We start from the raw sequence: 15,611 nt of genomic DNA, 5'->3' as shown, positions 1-15,611 counted from the left end.
TCAAATAGTAGCTTTATGTTGTTTTTTTGTTTTTTGTTTTTGTTTTGCTATATAGAAATTCGAAGTACTGCAAAGCCTGAAAGGGGGCAAAGTTATAAAAACAAAATGTCAGTTAGGAACATGTAAATCACCTCATTCTACATATCTGTATGATAAATTGAGCAGACATTGGTTAGATGAATGACTTGTAGTTAAAGAATATATGAAGGGACATGTCTCTTAAAACTCATAAGTTGAAGACAAATTGACAACACCATGGCAAAAAACATATGAAATGACGAACGAAGCTAGTAATAGCTGCTACGTTTCGTATGGTCTCCTGTTAGTTTGAAAGCCCATAAACCATGTCAAGGTCTGAAAACACATGACAGTTTTGTTTAACCTACTTCTATAATCATTTGATAGAAAAAAACTATGTATCTTACAATTTCTAAACATAGTACATATGTATTCTTTGGAAAATATCATACATAAATAATATTGACTTCCCAGCAAACACACAACATTTAAAAAACATTTTTTAAATGTCATATGGACGTCTCTCACAAAATATTTCAATAAGATATCATTTAAACATAAAAAAAATGTTTATTTTATTGTTTTTGAAATGTTTTATTTCTAACATTTAAGTAAAATGTTTTTACAACATTAACAAAATATTATTTGCTAATATCTTTTATTCATGTTCTCAAACATTGTTCTAAAATATCCCGTAGATATTTTATAATATAAAAAAATAATATTTTCTTCATTTGGTATTTTATATTTTAACAACATTTAAAGTAAATATTTTCCAAATATCCAAAAAACATTCTGCAAAAAAATGTTTTACACAAAATATAGTTTTGCTATTTGCATAAAATGTTTTATAACGTTAAATTAAAATGTTTTACATAAAACATCTGAAAAATATCAGCTAAATGTTTTCTATAAAATATTCTGACATACACATTACTTAATAGTCTTACTGATATTTTATTCAACATTTTACGGATATAAAAATAACATTTTATTTAAACTTTATTCAAAACCCCACAAACAACGTTTTGTGGAATTAGCTCGTTTTTTCAGGATAAGATATTTTACTACATTTCATCAATACCATGACAAGCAAGATACTATGGTTGAAATCCTTACTGAATTGATATCTTGAAGATCCTTGAAGTCAGATTTTATGCAAAAGAGTCAACATTAAAATAAGCAATAATGTATTAATAAACAATCACCTTTCTTTAATGTTTATTCATTTCGTTCGTGTATATTTTAGAAATTAAGAAATGAAAACTGTAACTGTACTAAGTTCAATTTTCGTATCGTTTATATGCCTTACGGAAAACCGACCTTTTCCGGAATCGACTTTTGTTTTATCACCGGAAATGATTTTGAAATTTGAATTTCGAAACGAAGACAGGATATCAACAAAGAGAGCCAAGAAAATTGTTTGTTACGCGATATATACTCACTTGGTAAGAATGATTAATCTGTTAAGATGAAACTTGTGCATTCATTGTGTGTGTTCAATCATAATCGGAACCAAATTACATCTGTTTCTGGAGGTGGTGATCAAGGTTTTGAAAAAAGGGGGCCCCTGCCCAAGGCAAGCAAACGTTTGGAGTGATACTTGTAAATAGTCTATACATTTATCTTATAAGTAGCTCCATAAGGGGGTCGGTGCCCCTACATCCGCCACTGTTCAAGCATCTACGTACACCAATTATGAATTTGTTCATTGATATAAAAAAATTATAAGGATATATGGCTTGTGTGTTTGATTGCCAATACACCTTATCGCTATTTGTCCCCCATTACTGGCCATGGACATCACAAAAGTTCCCGTAAAATGTTGACGTCATATGAGAAAATATTTGACACCACAATTGAAATTAATACGTCTTATCGCTATTTGTCCGCCATTACTGGACATCACACAACTGTCACAAGTTCCCTTAAAATTTTGACATCATAAAAAAATCTGATGCCACAATGGAAAAGTGATTGTTGTTTGACGTCAAAAGTTCAAGCAGGATAGATTCTCGGGTCAAGCGGGAATAGCGATAAGGTGTATTATTGTATGACGTATGCTGACGTAAAAAGTTCAAGCGGGACAGATTTCCAAATACTGAAATAGTGATAATGTGTATGAGACAGCTATCCACCAGAATTTAAATGACTTGGATAAAAAGAAATTATAGGTCACTGTACGGCTTTCAAAACTGAGAAAACCAATGCCATATAGTCCACTTTGAAGCCTTGACAAACAAATGTTAAATTTTTCTCAACACAATTGAAACAAAACAACTAACTGCCTACATTAAATACACATTATGAAAAAGAAATTTGACAGACTTAAACCAACAACAACTATTGCAATAAGCATGACTCAATACCTTGTTTCCGAGGCACACAAGTTACAATAACACTAATATAATATAAGCACCATTTGAATATGGAGATTTTTTTTCTAGTAAAATCAGTGTATGTATGTATTTGCAAAACAGTAAATTAAATTTCCCTTAACAGCTTAATGAACATTACAAAGACTATGTAAGACTTCAGTACAAGCAAGATAATATAAACTGTTGCTTAAAATTATATTTATTGCTTCATACACACAATGTACATACAATGTATCTTTTATTTTTTAACAGGAGCTAAAAGAAAAGCCACAAAGGACAAGTTCAATATGCAGGTTTACAATTTGGAAGTGGCGCAGGTTCTTTGGAATGTCTACAACCTTTCAGGAGAATTTTTTTTTTGAAGTAAGATTTTCATACAGATTTACTGTTATTCCATATTTAATTCAAATATTTAGCATAAACAATGCATTACATTCAAGATTAAGGGCATACAATACAGAAAAGATATCTGGATATTTGAATAAATTATTTATTTTGTGACAAAATAGAAACAAGTTGTTTATTTAAATCAATCTTTTAGTCCAACAGTGTGCTTTCATAAACAACATATTTGCTTTCCTTTGAAGTAATTCAAATACATATAAACAACTCATTTAATGACACCTGTGTGTTTCTCGGAAGTTAAGTTATATTATTATCATCATTGCGAAAACAATGCGTAACACTTCGATAAGTTATTATGTGCCTATAGTATACTTCTAGGACTGTATCATATGCCCTTAGATACAAATGACAAGTTATAAACTATGTCACTCTACAGAGTTTAACACTTAAAAAGGACAATAAGATGTTTAATGACATTATGTAGCAGGGCTTTTAAAGGCCCCTACATGATACAATGCATTTAATGAAAACTAATAAAAAACAAGAAAAACAACAGCCTGATTTATACAAAACAATAAAAGAAAAAAAATATGATGGACAACAATCAACGAGTATAATGAAATAAGACTCTTGACTTGACACATATCTAGTGTAAAGTTTTTTATGTGTTTTTTTTTTAATAACTAAATGAAGTTCAGCGTGGCATATTGCTCTCTCTTAACATGGTCAGCCATTTATCGTCCCCTTCCGACGGACTCATCTTTATTTGTTTCAAAACTTTAAAGGGGAGGGGATGTATATCCTTCAGGCAACGTGAATCGTTCTATAATAAAGGAATGTGCAAGAAGTTTACATATGAATGTAAGATTAATTTTTTTTTTCAGAAGCATGGCACGGCAAGAAAAAGATATAAGACACTACAAGACATTCCAAGTGAATTTGAATAAGACAATTGATTGACTTTTTCAATGTATTCCTAAATAAATCAAATTGTTGATGTAAAATGGTGTTTTGTTCTCATCTCTTCAGCCAATTATCAATGATTATTGACTTAAGATGTAACCCTATTAGAAGTGTAGCGTCTAAGTTTAGAAAGAGAAGTTGCATTGAAAAATCTGAATTTGGGACACAAGTTTTAGTCAATGTAACTTGAACTTAAAAATGTGTATAATGTTTGCATAATGTCCAATGGCATATATGTCATGCATGTTCAGGTTGACATATGCATGATGTGTGTAAGATAGGTAATAAAAGTTGAGAGTGAAAAACTAAACATTATACCATTGTGGTTGGAATGTTCTTTCTTGCACTGTCTGTCGTCTGTCCACCTATATTTGTCGGATTTTGTCCAACAAATATTTTCATCACTGTTTTTCCCAAAACTGCTGATAAAGATGAGTTCATATTTAATGAGCTGCTTGATAGTGATGAACTGTGATGTGTGAACATTTTTGTATCTGGCACCTGTTTCCTGTTTGCTTATACATTGTATTTCAAAATGTTGAATGTTCTCAAATTTTTCATTACTTTAATTAGTAATGCTATCAATGAACAGAATGACTTCATATTTGGTAAGTGGCTTGACCATGATGAGTTGTGTCTGCCATTTTGGATGTTGCAAAATTTGTAGATACTACTTGTTTTTAGAGACTTTGAATTGTGAATTTCATATGCTTAGCAAAACAACTGATTTATTCTTGTTTGTATATATAGAATTAATCACTGTGTATAAATTAATTTAACTAACGATTTGTTATTTAAAAAAGCAGGAAACTCAATCAAAAGTACAGAATTTTTTATATTTATATGATCTAGATATCAACCAAAAACATCTTCTTAAAACATTTTGAAAACATTTTTTAGGCACAGTCTCACTTGCAAGAAAACATCCAAAAAACATTTTTATAACATTATTTGCTGTTCATGATGTTTTTCAAACGTTCAGAAAATATTTCTAGAAAATATTTTTTAAAAGATTATCAAAATGTTTTATACGCCATTGTTATTCACATTATCATGATATTTCTTTACAACATTTTAATTATATTATGCAAATATTTTAGAAAATATATTAGAAAACGTTTTAGCGATATATATTCTACCATACATTTAATGTTTTTCTCACGTTTTTTTGTGATATTTTCATGACATTAGACACAACATTTTTAAAACATTTTAAAGATGTTTTTGTGTTTGCTGGGTTCTTTATTTTCATTCGATCGCTACCAATATTTTAAAAGGGACAAATACGTTCATACACATCGTCACCTTCGTCATCGTCAATGTTTCTTACTGCAACCAGATAAGTATTGACATTTCGACTGATTATATGTCATTTGCCTAACATGGTCATACATCTGTACATGATAGATTTTGTTCAAAGCATATGCAACCCTTCGAACACACATATTGTCCCTTATAAGTTCAAAATCAATTCTGCAAAAATTGGGATGATATCTAACCTTCGAAATAGACAGGAACAATCCCATTCTTCCCAAACAGAAGAGGAGACTGAAAGGGTGTTTTTCTATATGGAAAGACAATCGAACAAATGTCTGAAGTGAAGCTCTCAGTACATGTTGTATAAAGGTAGATTCACTAGGAACAATTTTGGCAAGTTAGGAATTTTTAATTGTAGCTCAATTTGTTTAAGTCACTTTGATTAGTTTTCAGTCTTAACTTTAGAAAATTAACCTTATAACAAAATTATGAGCTGCATTAACAGATTCATCGATGTTACAATTCGAAAGGTTTGACAAACAGTAGAAATATGGTGTTGTCCTTTAAGACTTTGCAAACAGTACTCTTACTGATCTCAAACAGGGATGACATTGAAATGAATCCTGTTACAGCAAGTGCGGCTGGTAGAAGGTTAAATATAACAGACCCGAGACTATAACATACCGCATAGCAGGGTTTTTTCGCGGATGTAATTTTTGGCGATTTAGGGGCAACACAGTATACAAAAAATGTTGGCGGTTTTTATTCTACAGTTATAAAAGTTGTTGAAATTGACAAGAAGAAAGACATTTATACATCATTTGGCATTTGTCTGTTTTTCCGCCATAACACATCTGAGGGGGAAGAAATTCTAAAAAAAAATCAAATTATGAGCGAATATCTTTATTGTCATTCAATCAAACAAGTGTCTATTGTTCTTGTTAAAGGATTGTCGTTACTTAAGGGGGTACAGAACACCGACGAAAGATAACTCTTTCTCGTAGTCTTTTTCATTGCAGCGTTTTAAAATCACAAAATTGACCGGACCTTTGATGTACAAATTATCAAGAGGGACTAACAACTCTTATGCAATTTAACTAATTAATAAGGATACAATATCTGACAGAGTACTTTACAATCTTATATTATTTGACACTAGTTAATTCAGAATTCTCAGCTGGTATTATTTTCTTATGCTTACAGAAATTTTAGATGCTCATCCACGGAGTTCAACGAACGATTGATACTTTTATATATGTGAAAAAGAAACTCGCGACTTCATTTTTTAGATACATGTATGAACAATGCCCTTTGGTATTTATGTTGTTAAAACTTACATATACCGTTACTGACCTGCCGATTGAAAAAAAAGATCGTTCACAAAACGCTTTAGCAATTAGTTAGAAAGTACCGAACGTATGCATTAATTTTCGTTGAATTTATTTTCGCGATTTTCAATAATTCCCAAAAATAAGCGAAAACAATCCACCCTACACTATTTATGGACATGAATAAAGCGGTGCAAATCTTGTGTGAAAGTAATATTGTTTTTTTTTTAACCATAGCTCATGCGTATGTGCTGTATGAAGGGAAAATAGACGCATAAGATCAGTATATTTGTATCTGTTGACTTTAAAATCATCCGACCCTTGATTCATTTTACATCGAACACCTTTTCTGCATAAATAGCATATAAAATCATCTGAGTGTCATCTTCGTTATGCATACAAAATAATTTTTCAAAACTGGAGCAGATTTTCGTAACAAAATAGGGTCAGTGGAAGTGCCATCTAGATAAATGACTACTCCAAGTGACACTAACTGATGACCTAGCATGATGCTGGAAAATCGATTCACCGGGAAATCTGATTTAGGCCTGCTTGTTCACACCGACTCCGAGAACCTTACGACCTTTTAGAACCTGAAACAATTTTAAAGAGGAACAAGAACTAGATTTTCAGTCTCGTTCCGCTAATTTTGTTGACTTCTAAATCATACCTATCGAAAAACATCGACTTGACAATCGGTACTTGGCAAGCAAGAAAACTGGGACTGGATAAATTCTAATGCCAAATTTCCAAATTTTTTTTTTAATTTTTCACGTTCAAAGATTGAATCAATGCCATACCGTCTCGAGTATTCATATAGTAGAAAATCTATTGAAATGATCAAAGGACTAAATACTTGAAACTAAAACTTCCGGCAGACGGCCAAATTCTGCATTGCATGTTTTCTTCATTGTTCCCTTATCATGAAAAAGCGATGTTGGTATAGACCCAATAGGAAACGACATGAATTGTTTTACAGTGACATCGTTCCGACTATTTGCCAGCACCAATGCTGACAAAGGACCAACTCAGGATTGATGTGACTTTCAATAATTCCCCCCTGACCTACATTTAAGTTTTGTCTTTTCGGTTAGATCTTTGAACGTCTTTAAGTCTTTAGCTTTCTATCTTGTGTTTTGTGTACGTACTGTGAACTGTTGTTTGTCTGTTTGTCTTTTTTGTTTTACTTTAACGTGTAATCGGACCATAACAGTTACAATTCTGGTCCTCTGCAAGAGCACCGTCAATAAACGATTTTGCCATTTTGGCACCATCATTAGCTGCATTGATGAAAGTTGATTCGATATATCTTATCGCATGCATTCCTGTCGAGATGTAAATAAGGAGTTTTGGATGCAGTGGGTAGTCTAAGGGTTTGTCATTATTTGATGCATATGATAGACAAGAAGTTTTAGATGACTCTCGTCCCTTTTCGTAGGTGTTTGTTTTGTCTCGTTTGTTCGGCAACAACAGTGAAACCAGATCTTTGTCGCATCTCAGAACTGAAATCAGCTAGAATATGGCGAGCAAGAGACCACCTTATCAAAACGGGTTTCTGTCTTGTGATATTTACAATACCACCACATCCTTTGGCGTCCTTAATGACAGTCCAGTCTATCATGTTGCTATGTCATTCCATATCCCCTTGAAAACACTTGATTTTTTTTTTTATTATTCAACAACAAATTGCACTTCAGCTGTTAACAATGTTTTTCACTAGTCCAGCATTCTCGTGAAGCTTCCCTCTTTGTTAGTACCAGAAATCCAGGGTTGTTTTCTGGTAATCATCAATATATTTAAATAACACAAGTTTTAATTACAGCAAAATTATATCATTATCAACAATGAAATAAAAAAAGGAATATCAAGACTTATTTATGTAACACTTTACCATATATCATTTAGCAATTATTTTACGTATTCTTTCCGGTAAATTTTTATATTTCTTCCGTGAACGTATTATTTTTGTAACTACAAATTTTAAATATTTCCTGGTTTGAAACAGAAATTGTCACACCGGCTTTGACTGTTTTAAAAAGGGTGTTATAGCTTTTTCAAAGGTATGTCTGAATCAAAAATTATTTGTAGTTTAGAAAATTAAGAATCTGTAAATATTTCATTTTGTAATCTTCTCTTTTTTAACTGTAAACAGTCCCGTTATTAATCATCACCTGTAGCGGTGAAAAGTAAAACAATTCACAGGAAAACGACTAATCCAAATAAACTTGAATGTATTATTTCTAAGTTCTACTACAACGGAGATCTATGAACATGCACTGATATGTCTGGACTGGGAATAGTATACCAGGGTTGGGGATAACACCCCCCTTTTTATTTAATTCTGTTTTATTTATTTTCTCAATAAAAAATTGTAATATATTTGCTCTCATAAACACAATCTTACTTTTTAGGACAATTTACATGTGCCTAGTACCCCTTTCTCTTATTTTCTTTGTGTTAAAAATCTCCGAACATTTAAAATAAGAAATCGTGCGAAATCATTTGACGACTTCATTGGAAACAAACTTCTAGGAAATGATAAATTATGGATTTTCTTTAGGAATCATATATGTCCATTGAATCCGTAAATCAGTGGCCCAACTCCTAACCTTGCAGGAAATTCATAGTTTGAATATGAAAAGAGGAGAGGCATTTCTGCCCCCCCCCCCCCCCCCCCCTCCTAATTTTCCCTTTGCATAGAACAAAATCTGAATATGCTGTATACTATGAAGTAAATTTATTTGCATTTTGATTTGTTTTGTTGAATGGAAACTCTTTTGTACAATTTTAAACAAGTGACTTTAATTCAGAAGTGTATATGCTGCATATCAATCGATGTTGGTATTCTTCTTTTGATTTCATTTGACAAGCTGATTATATTTACGGGGAATCTGTGTGTTCAATAGAACAGCCAGTAGTAAAAATAAATCAGATTTGGTAATTGATGAGTTTATTCTATGATAATTCTGTTTTTGTCTTCTTTTTTTTTCATTATTACTATTTTCAGAACGTTTTATCTTGAGTTTATAATCATTAATGTCTGTGAGGAGAACGGCCAAAAAATGAATAGTTCCAATTCTCAGTGTTTGCATGGGAGGAAATTGTTTACCACTTCATTCTTCATTGGATGGTACCATTATCACTTAACCAAATGCATATTTATTATTCATGGTTAGGTATGGCCGGAATAATAGCATAATAGTAGAGAAAAGCTATTCTTCCGGATAGCCGGAAGAATAGACATTTTTTTCTATTTTTCCGGCTAGTCGGAAGAATAGCCACTGCCTAAAATAAATGATGAACAATATTATGAAATTAATTATTGATTACAACAATGATGTTTTGTATACACAAAGCTAAATAAATTGTGTCGATATTGAAACATTACAAGCTAAAACTTGTAAATCTGTCTTTCTATAATTTTTTCACTATTTTCACATTTCCCAACCGATTGTTAAAAAATTGTTCTCCTCATAAGTGAAATATCTGTTCACGGCAAAAGATTGGTCGAAATTTAATTATGACGTAAACATTTTCTTGGTTTCTTCTCAATTTCCTGTTACGACGTCATGAAAAAAGGCGACCATGCCTGATGATGTCACATATAAAGAACACATCTTTCTGCAAATCCTTGAAAAGGAAGGATAAAAATCACTAGAGAAACAGATTCCACCACTATAACTCGTGTAATACGATATTTCTACACTCTCAACAGTTAAATTTTAATTATTTAAAAAACTCGGCAAGCCTCGGGCTTTGAATATTAAAATTTAACTTTCTCGAGTGGAGAAATATCGTAACACATTTGTTGCAGTGGTGGAATCTATATTTCTGCATCCAGTTTTAACTATGCCAGCCATGTTTTGATGTGTATAAAGATGTACCTTTCCTGAAACTCTCAGGTGTTTTTATCGTCAGCTGTTTTTACAATGCTAAATACAATTCTGTCAACTTGCTCGTGAGTAAAGCTTACTTTTCCTATGTAACTTTACACATCGCACACTAAACCGATTCAAATCAAGATTTGCTTTGGAAACAAAATACATTTATTTTCAGCTAGCAATTAGGAGACCAAATTCGGATAGTCTTTTTATAAATAATCGCTAACGTTTTAAAATGAAATATCTAAATCAATGCTCACCGGAAAGAAATGTATATTAAAATACCTTTAAAAAACTGCTGCCAAAAAGCTAGCCCAATCTCATATTTTTCATTGTACAATAATAGAGAGTCGGGTTAGGGGTAGGGGGGTCATTAATTTCAGTATTCTTCAAATGTTTAGAGCATTGTTCTTTATCCTTGAAAAAGTATAACAAAAAACAACAAACTCCAAGGTAATTTCAAAAAGGGGGCAGTCCTTACAAACTGACAAAATCTAAAATAAAACACATTTATGAACACAATTTACTTATTTCAAAATAACGCCTTTTCTGAAAATTTCACTTGAAAATGATGTTACTATTAAATGTTCCGGTAATTAGGTTATTTCTTTATTTTGTACATTGTTTATTGATTTATTCAGTATTGTAATACCCAATTCTTTATTTTTCACAGTTATTCTGTTTACTCTTGCATCCCATTGTTATCTGGTCTGCTCTATACTTATGTATCTTTACACCTAAGTCTATACGTTAGCTTGTTATAACAATAATAACTTAACTACAAACATAAGTTTATTGACTAGCTCCCTGTTTGTATAGAAACACCCTTTTTTTTTATTTTATTATGTAACGGATGTCCATCTCTAATTCCAATGTCCTCTTCAGCTTCCTTTTCCAACTTCTCTATGTTTAGACCTGTTCCAAATATAAAAACACATCAATAAAATGTCATTTTAAATGAAATCAGAGTTTATTTTTCTAGATAAACCGTTATTACCTCTCCCTTTAATACAAGTAGCCGAAATGTCGTCTGTCGAATATTTTGTATTGCTAATACCATGTATAAAGCGTTTGAAATTCTCGTTTGTTTACTTAAAAACACCAAGAACGGTACAGACTTTTAAAGTTCCGTTTGCTTTGTCTTCAAAAATTGTTCTAACCCAGTTGTTTTCTCCTTTATCATGTTTATAATTTTGCTGTAAAGCATCCGCTTCATCTGTACCATAAAATCAAAATTTGGAATATATCTTGAACATTTAGTTTGAAGTAAATCTAGTCTACCCAGTCATCGCATTCAGAGTATCCACTAAGATTGTCTGCCACTTCACTGGTCTTTTGGTATCGAATGTGTCGTTATTGGAACATTATTTTCAAAGCATAATGCGTTCAGTTCACAAGCTATATTTGTAGATTTGTTTTTCTAATGCCATTTTGTACTATGCTAGTTACATTTTTATTATTTGTTTTGATTTGCAACGCCTAGTTTTAAACAAAGACAGAGAACTTTTAACTGTTTTATTATTTGCTTAGAGTTCACGTCATCTAGAACTCTTAATCTTTTCGTGATCTGACAAACTACCTACTACAGTGTTAAACCTATGTAAGGGTTTTATCAAACTACAGTTCATCTAAACATCGCTCGAGTCACAGACCAAATCAACACAATGCTATTATCAGCGCGGACTGCAATCCCCGAAACATATCTCTGAGGCGTCTGTATATGCCTTACGATCATGTTAATCTCACTCATGCATATATAAACACTTCTCATTCAATTCACTGACTACAATCAACCAACATCTAAGCTATACATCATCAGAAGTTCTAAGATCAATGCAATGATATCGTTCCCTTGTCCTTAATGTTACAAGACTTCAGAAAACAAACAAACGAAAAACATTCAAATTATTTGTCCAACAATACAAGTAAATAGTTCTGCTTTATATAAAGTTTAACATTTACCAACACCGTCACGTATTTTTAATACTTAGTAACAACCAGTAAACTCGCTCTTGGGTAATCTAAACTTTGCCTGGATACATATCCCACACTAAACCTATACAAATCAAATTTTGTAGTAGATCCCAAATGGCAATTAACATGTATTCTCATTTGGTCTCTCTATCAATATCCCAACTGAAACCTAATTATATTTGCTTGTGCTCCTCCGTTAATCATGTAAATCCAATACAAAAAAAAATAGATTCCCTTTTCAAATGATTCTCTTGCCACTGGTACATCTTCAAATTCAAATTGAAATAGGTGTATACATTCGTTAATGTGTCTCCAATTTAACCATAATATTGGCTTTTGTGATCTATTAAAAGCTATAGTAAGGAATTAATAATGTATGGTTTATTATCAACCTGTGAAATACAACATTTCTTATTGTTTAGATATCTTGCTTTCTATGAACTCCCAATCTTTCCTCAAAAATTTGTTATAACCCAAAAATACATTATCGGGCAGTTTTTTTTAAAAGGTATTATCGTAAACCTCTGTCTATTACCTTTACTATATAAGCAGTCGCCCAGCTTGTTTCCTTTTCTGTACTGCTGTTCTCAAATTTCCTACAGGTGTTATCAATGTACTGGTTGTGTTTAAATGTCTTGACATTTAATCTACACCACATTCCTCTCACTTGAGTAAACAAGTACATGTACATATACTACCATTACAGTTGTTTAGTAAAATAGTTTGTTTAAGTGCGTAGTTTGGCAGTGTTTTCATCAATTCAAGAAAATCACACATCAAAAATTACTATTAACATCATAATCTTCTTCCCGTCTTTCAAATCATCGACCTGTAGGTTTGAAGTATATTCTTGGACAACTCTCCAACCGTGTTTAAACAAATCTGTCATTTTTCACAAGCTTTTAAAGATAACTTAAAAGTTATATACCTCCATTTATCTTCTGATTATCGTGAGCTGAATTTTGATCTAAAGCTTCTAAAAATGATTCTGGTTTTTTTTACGGTCAAATTCAATTGCCTAATGAACTGATCTATTCAGCTGGAAAGCATATACTATAGAATTAAGTACTAACCAATTTAAAACATAGCCACAACTCAGGTAATTTTATAATTGATGTATTGAGATGAAGAGATCATTAAGCCTTAGCAAAGATAATTAAGCAGTCGGTCTGCATATTTAGAAAACATTGTTTTAAGTTTCTAGTAAAAACAACACTATGGTTAATCTATCAAAATAAAGAAATATGTGGCTTTAGATAGTCCAGCGGCAAAGACATCCTAGGAGAAAGCAACTATTGCTAAGTAGAAGGCAACAATTGGTATCGACGGTACAACAAACTGGATATTATCCTCATAACCAGTCATTAAGTGTTTTATTATACCAAAAAACATAACATTCGAAGAAATCCAAATACTTCGTCTTGAGTAAAAATAGTCACATATATATATTCGTGTAGATTGTTTTCTTTGTCTTAAACATTGGTCCTGTTTGTAATTTATTAATTTGAAACCAGACTTAAAGAATTACGATGACAGACACTAACAGTTATCTGCTGTGACAGTGTTTTACTTTACCATGAGAAAAAGTCCAAGCAACGCGAATAGTTAATGACGTCATTGTCGTCCAATTAAAAAAGTAGAATAAATAGTCCCGGAAATATGGTTGCAATACAATTTAGCAGGTTAATAGTCTTTGAAACTAATGAATAGTGGTTAAAAATCTCATACCCTTATTTAATGGCCACGAGGACAACTGCAAATACATTGTCCCCATAGATCCGACCTATTACCCTAAGCGAAGAGGAGGGAAACAGTTGCTGTCGAGTGGTACAATAAATCTATACTTGCTATTGCCCGAATAGCCACTAAATAAGTCTTTTATCATACAGAAAGAAACTGGTATGTACTATGAGACTATATATTTTTTTTTTATACTGCAACTCTTATAACTGTTCCAAATCAAATATTTTGGGTTAACCTAATATTTTTATCCTCGCAACAATATTGTCGGGCCAAATAGTTTTACACTTACTCTGTCATTAAGTCATTCCGTCATTCCGTCATTCCGCAACGAACAGTTAAAAGGACTTTTTTCTAAAACGACTTCACATATTTAGCTGATTTTTAATATGTTAGTCTACTATGATGAGTTACAGATCGCGTATACGTTTAGTTGCGCACTGCTGATTTTTGTCGAAATAACGGTCTTTGGACTCTGCAATTTTGTGAAAATAACAGTTATACGGACTTTTTTTCTAAACGCCTTCTCATATTACGCTGATTTTCAATATATGAGTCTACTATAATGAGTTACAGATAAAGTTTTCGTTTGGTTCCGCTTAATGGATTTATGCTGACATTAGGGGCTTTGGACTTTGAAAATTTCGCGAAAATACAGTTATACAGACTTTCATTCTCAAATTTTCACTCCAAAAAAGGCTCCGATCATTTTTTTTTGCGAATGGGGTCATTCGTGTCGTTCCGACACATCCAGTTTAATTTAAAGTATACGACGTATAAATTCCGTGAGGCTATATTCCAAGCCCGTAGCGTAATGGAGGCAATAGCGCGAATGCCTCACTTTTGAAAGGACGATCATCTTTGTTTCTGCAAAATTTTACATTTTTAATTATTAATATGTGAAGTTCAAACAATAAAGTATTTAACGTATATGTGTGCAATACGTGAACCTGCATAGCTGTTTTAAATTTTTAAAGTGATTTCTGGCTCAATTGATTGTAGAAAATGAAGACGTTTAACGGAATAATTTTTCTTTTTACGGCAGTTTGAAAATTATTGTTCAAAATCCTTTCATGCATATATAACCGGGAGTTTTTCCGGCTATAAATAACCAAAAGACGGAATACCAATACTGTAAACTTTATTAGCAAGGTCCGGACAGTACCAGACCAAAAACCTGAACTGACTTCAAAATAACATTCAAAAGTATATATAAAACAGTATCTACAGAAAAGGATTAGTGTCCAACAGATTAACTTGATATCGTCAAGTTGGTTTCCAGTACGACAAACATATATTTATCAATAGAATTAATTAGTCACACAGAAATAAATATATTGTCTGAATTTGATTTACTTCTAATCCCCATTTGGTCAAATCGTCCGAGTTATATATTCTTATTTTTTTTTTATCCGAAGCTGAAAGCGATTTAAAAACCAATTAAACCTCACGTTTTGTTTTTGACAATTATATTCAGGAAACGTTTCATCTCAAATTATTAATTACACAGGCAATTACAACCTTGCTTTTATATCTATAGAACCATTTTGCAAATGTTTTACTTAAAACAACTTGTTTGTTCGGACAAATTCGCCTTTCCTTTAAAATAAAAAATCAACAAAAGACAATGAAAGGGTTATTGTTAGAAGATTGCCTGAAGACTAAAGGAAACAGAATTTGAAAAGGCCCAGTTACTGAGAAATTGATAAAATAATATTTTTGAGACG

At 31.8% G+C, this 15,611-nt stretch overlaps 1 long non-coding RNA gene across 1 annotated transcript; it reads left to right on the top strand.

Annotated features, from left to right (window-relative positions):
• Positions 1-966: 966 nt before the first annotated feature.
• LOC127712775 (uncharacterized) lies at positions 967-3,745 on the top strand. The gene is made up of 3 exons (XR_007987305.1): positions 967-1,466; positions 2,649-2,759; positions 3,626-3,745. It is a non-coding gene; the product is annotated as an uncharacterized LOC127712775 (long non-coding RNA).
• Positions 3,746-15,611: the final 11,866 nt, after the last annotated feature.

This window comes from Mytilus californianus, unplaced genomic scaffold (genome assembly GCF_021869535.1).
Source record: "Mytilus californianus isolate M0D057914Y unplaced genomic scaffold, xbMytCali1.0.p SCAF_8, whole genome shotgun sequence".
Classification (NCBI taxonomy): Eukaryota; Metazoa; Mollusca; class Bivalvia; order Mytilida; family Mytilidae; genus Mytilus; species Mytilus californianus.
The sequence above is the reverse complement of the archived record's forward strand: the minus strand, read 5'-3'. Positions and strand labels throughout refer to the sequence as shown.